Source organism: Chiloscyllium plagiosum, chromosome 34 (assembly GCF_004010195.1).
Source record: "Chiloscyllium plagiosum isolate BGI_BamShark_2017 chromosome 34, ASM401019v2, whole genome shotgun sequence".
Classification (NCBI taxonomy): Eukaryota; Metazoa; Chordata; class Chondrichthyes; order Orectolobiformes; family Hemiscylliidae; genus Chiloscyllium; species Chiloscyllium plagiosum.
Window position 1 is genome coordinate 34,289,039 of NC_057743.1, and position 5,790 is coordinate 34,294,828.

Sequence of the window (5,790 nt, forward strand, 5' to 3'; positions counted from 1 at the left end):
GGGTGGGGGCGGAGAGGTCAGGAAGAAGATTGCAGGTTAGGAAGGCGGTGCTGAGTTTGAGGGATTTGACTGAGACAAGGTGGGGGGAGGGGAAATGAGGAAACTGGAGAAATCCGAGTTCATCCCTTATGGTTGGAGGGTCCTAGGCGGAAGATGAGATCTAGAAGCTGGCTCTAATGACAATGCAACACTCCCTCAGTGTTATGCTGGATTGTTGGTCTGAACTCTTAACGCTCAAAATCTACAGTGGAACCCAAATCCACAAGCTTCACACTCAAGGTCAAGAGTGATACCAAGTGAGTCCTGGCTGACATTGCAATGTCTTTATGCTATACCAGAAATAAATTCACACCTTCAGGAGTGGATGACAAAATGGGAAAGGAAAATGAGTGTTCTCCCTTATTGTCAATTACTCATTCATTCTGTCTCTCACACCAGGTAATTCTGATTTTGTTCAGAAAATGGGTCATAGTGAACAGACAGCTTGGTTTCTATCTCGCCCAACTTTTATTCCAGCTGCATTTATATAGAGCCTTTAATATAGAAGACAATCCTCATCCAACATTGAAGTAACAGACAGTTCTGCCTCGAGGCAGAATCCTGGTAGAAATGACAGATTTAAGGAGGTAATATTAAGATTGGTCAATCCTGCCATCTTGCACAATATGCTAATCTAATCTGAAATAACCCCGATATTTATCCAAGTTGCAAACAATGGTTCTGTTGTGTGATCCAGCAAAATATCCCAGGGCCATTGTACCTGTCTACATCATGCATTCATTACCTGAGAGTTCTCTGGTTCATCTGATAGTAATTTACTACCAGAACTGACTCTGTGAATGTTTTCCAGTGATTGCACTGGAATGGACCCTATCACCATGGAATCTTGGTGCAAGGCTTGTCTGAACCGACAGCTGTGATTTGATTTTCTGGCATATCGATTTAATTACAATCATCCAAACTTTACTTTTAAAAAACCACGTCCCATTAAATCCACGTAATTCCTTTCATCCAAGTGGTCGTTCCTCACTATGACCCTGGATTGTGAGGATTACAATTTGGGTTCTATCAGGGGCCACTCAGCTCCTGACCTCATGACAACCTTCGTCCTAATGTGAGCAAAACAGCTGGACACCCTGGGGTGGGGGAGTCCAGAACTAGAAAGAGTGAAAGGGAAAAAATTTAAAAGGGATCTAAGGGGCAATGTTTTCACACAGAGAGTGATGCATGTATGGCATGAGCTGTCAGAGGAAGTGGTGGAGGCTGGTACAATGACAACATTTAAAAGGCACCTGGATGAGTAGTTGAATAGGAAGGGTTTAGAGGGATATGGGCCAAGTGCTGGCAAATGAGATTAGATTAGTTTAGGATATCTGGTCAGCATGGACGAGTTGGACTAAAGGGTCTGTTTCTGTGCTGAACATGTCTATGACTCTATGACTTTATAACACTAGAGGTGAGGTGAGGTGACTGCCCTTGGCATCAAGATAACATTTGGCTGACCTTGTCACCAAAGGATCCAAGCATAGCTGGAGTTAATGGAAATAGGGAGAAAACTCTACATTGTTTGGAGTCATTCTGGAACAATGGAAGATGGTTGTGACTGTTGGAGGTCAGTCATCTCAGCTTCAGGACATCTCTGCAGGAGTTCCTCAGGGTAGGTATTTTTCATGCTGAGAGATGGTATTGCACACTTCTGGAGCAAGTAGGACTTGAACACAGGCCTCCTGGCCAAGAGATAGGGAGAAGTCTTGTCTCGCAAATGTCATTGAGTTTTTTGAGGAAGGGATGAAGATGATTGATGAGGGTGGGGCAGTTGGCTACATGGACTCAACTAAGGCATTTGACAAGGTCCCTCATGATAGGCTGATCCAGAAGATTAAGTCATGTGGAATCCATGATGAGTTGATAAATTGGATATGACATTGGCTTGGTGGTAGGAAACAGAGGGTAGCTGTGGAGGGGTGTTTTTCTGACTTGAGGTCTGTGACCAGTGGTGCTCCGCAAGGATTAGTGCTGGGACCTCTGTCATTTGTAATATATTTTTAGATGATTTGGACAAAAGTGTAGGTGATCTGGTTCGCAAACTCTCAGATGACACAAAAATTGGTGGAATTGTGGACAGTGAAGTAGGTTGTCAAAGGATAGGGCAGGATATAGATCAGTTGGAAAGCTGAATGGAGAAATGGGAACGTGAAATATTGTGAGGTCATGCATTTTGGGATGTTAAAAATAAGAGGAAAGTATACAGTAAATAGCAGAACACTTGGGAGCAATGATATATAGAGGGATCTTGGTGTGCAAGGCCATAGCTCCCTGAAAAAGGCAACACAAGTGGATAAAGTGGTAAAGAGGACATGCAACACACTTGGCTTCAAGGGTCAGGGGATTGAATATAAAAGTTGGTAAGTCATGTTGCAGTTGTATAAATCTTTAATTAGGCCACATTTGGAGTATTGCGTGCAGTTCTGGTGACCACACTATCGGAAGAATGTGGAGGCTGTCGAAAGGGTGGAAAAGAGGTTTACCAGGAGGATGCCTGGATTGGAGTGTATTAGCTATAAGGTCAAGGTGGACAAACTTGGGTTGTTTTCACTGGAGCATGACTCTGAGGGGTGACCTGATCGAAGTATATAAAATTATGAGAGGTATGGATAGGATGGGTAGTTGGAGTCATTTTGCGAGGGTAATATCAGGTAGTAGGTGGCAGAGTTAGAACATAGAACATAAAACAATACAGCGCAGAACAGGCCCTTCGGCCCTCGATGGTGCGCCGACCTGTGAACTACTCTCAACTCGTCCCCCTACACTATCCCAAAATCATCCAAAATTATCTAAGGATTGTTTAAATCTCCCTAATGTGGCTGAGTTGACTACATTAGCAGGTAGTGCATTCCACATCCTTACCACTCTCTGCGTAAAGAACCTGCCTCTGACATCTGTCTTAAATCTATCACCCCTCAATTTGTAGTTTTGCCCCCTCATACACGCTGATGTCATCAAGCTAGGAAAAAGACTTTCACTGTCTACCCTATCAAATCCTCTGATCATTTTGTATGTCTCTATCAAATCCCCTCTTAGCTTTCTTCTTGCCAATGAGAACAGACCTAAGTCCCTCAGCCTTTCCTCATAAGAGCTTCCCTCCAGACCAGGCAACATCCTGGTAAATGTCCTCTGCACATTTTTCAACGCTTCCACATCCTTCCTGTAATGGGGTGACAAAACTGTACACAATATTCCAAGTGTAGTGAGTGGGAAATATTTAAAGGAGATGTGCAGAAAAGTTTTTTACACAGTGAGTGGTGGGCACACTGAGAGGGAAGGTGGGCGAAACAGATCTGATTGCAACGTTTAAGAGGCATTTAGACAGGAACATGAACAGGTAGGGGAATGGAGGGATACGGACCGTCTGCAGGCTGTTGGGATTACTTTAGAATGGTATCAGGGTTAGCACAGGCATGCTGGGCTGAAGGGCCTGTTACTGTGTGCTGCTCTGTTCTAAGTTCTTTGAATGCTACCAAATGAGCCACAAGTGATAATGTGCATGAGATAGTCACGCAAAAGAAGTATACATCATTTTGGTTTGTTATCAATCATTTTCATCCTGGTTGCTGTCACCATTTCAAAATCGCAATCTCCTCTGAAACAAGGAGGACAAGGGGAGGAAATGTAGAAGTCCAGACTATGAACAGCCACATTACAGTGTCCCATACCTAACAGAAAGCCACAGTGTTTAGCAAACCCTTTTAAACTTGGTTCTAGTGTTTTAGTTAGAGTGAGTCATGGTTGGAATATGTTCCATCCTTGTACGACAAATCCACCACTGTTTCCACCGAGCAAGGAACAGATTAGTTACCGATAATTAGAGAAGACAAAAAGGACCATAGGGGGTCTGATTCCTTTAAGGCACAAGGAGTGGAATTTTAATGGTGTGTGCTTGTGTGGCAGGTGTCAGCAGTGTAACAGTGAGATTTCAATGGCATTGTCCGAAATCTGAATTCCCCTTTTCAAAAAAGACAATTAACCTTCCCCAAACTCAAGAAAAGGCTGTCTCCATATGAATCATTTACTTATGAATCACCTGGAATATGTTTATGTACAAATACCACTGGAGCAATATCACTTGAAAAGCAGTTTGTTTAAAGGTTCAATTTTTTTTCCACTACTATGACACTTGCAATGAGTAAATGTTCGCAAGTTGAAATGTTGCCTTTGTTTCCTTATTGTACGATATTGAGCTATGTGTACAGGCAGTCCCCAGATTACCAACAGGTTCTGTTTGTGAGCCTGTTTGCAAGTTCACTTGTACACAAGTCAGAACACAATGCAGAACTTGGTCTGCCCGAATCTTGTTGGTCTATGAGAGCAAGGAGTTGACCCCAACTGAGTGTCGCAGACTGGCACATTCCAAGGTCAAGGACTGCGTGCTGAGGGACGCACGAGAGCTTGGGACAGCTGCCTTCAAGGCACAGTGGGAAAAGACCTCCATCCGAGGTCTTCCTGCTGAAGTTAACTGGGGGTCCGCTCAGTTATCAGACCCTGCCAATGCCTCAAGTATATGTAAATATAATCTTACTAAAGTAAGAAATTGGTTTGTTTATTGGATAGAGTCCAACTCCAATGTTTGTTTTGTTTTCTTCATATGGTATTGTACAAAACCAAGCTGCTTTAGTAACTATGTATGCATTTTTTTATGAATAAAGTATATTTTTGAAATTAAAAAGCGCAAAATAATATAAAGCACTGTTTGTGATTGTAGAAAATGTTGGTATGTCAGATTTTTCAAATTACACCCCTATATGGGATCACATTTGTAAGTACACAAGTTCGTAAGTCGGACACTTGTAAATCAGGAACCCCTTTGCAATCCTGTAGCTGAAGTACTGGAGGGAGAGTGGCAAATGTAGGGTTAACCTAAAATAAACTCTCGTAAGCCGAGGCCTCTACTCAAATTTGGGCCAATTTCTGAATAAAAGTCCTGAATTTAAAATATATTTCAGAATATGTTTCAAGATATTTTGGTAACACAAATTATTATCGCAGAGATATTAATGAATCAATGTATGAAACAATTAAATATTAAAAATGAAAATTTATTAAAGCTTTCCTTCAAAATTTTATAAGAACCTTTAGCCCTTACTTTAAAACTATCTTTAATCTGATTGAATATTTTTGTTTTGGCAGATTAAGGTCCCTCAAATTAACGCATAAACTTTGAAAATTCTGATTCATATCATGTTTATTTAAAACATTGCAATTTATGTAATCAATGTTTGAAGGTTAATGTCAATTAAACTGAAATGGTTTAACTGCCCTTGGAATTGAAGATTAGTTGGTGATCTAATCAACGTATTTGAAGATAATGAATGATGTTGGCATTTGATTTCATAATGTGATTTAACAAAATAGAGAAACTATTTCCTCTGGAACAGGGAATCGAGAAGGGGACAGAGCCTTAAGATTAAAGCTGGGCCACTTGGGAGTAATGCCAGGAAGCACTCTATCTTACAATGAAGAGTGGAAATCTGGATGTCACTTCCTCAAAATTGTTTTTGAGGCTAAGAGTTCTTGGACTAACCCCTCCCTTTCTCCCAAACCTCTTTCACCCCCAACAACTCTCTGAGCTATCTGGACCCCTCACCCAGCCATAAATTTAATCGTTCCTTCACTGATGGTCATGCCATTAGTTGCAAAGAGCTCTATAATCAAGAATTCCTTCCAAAAAAATGTCAACCTCTGTCTGCATCCCCCATTTAAGATACTCCTTAAAACCTGTGGCGAGGAAGAGAC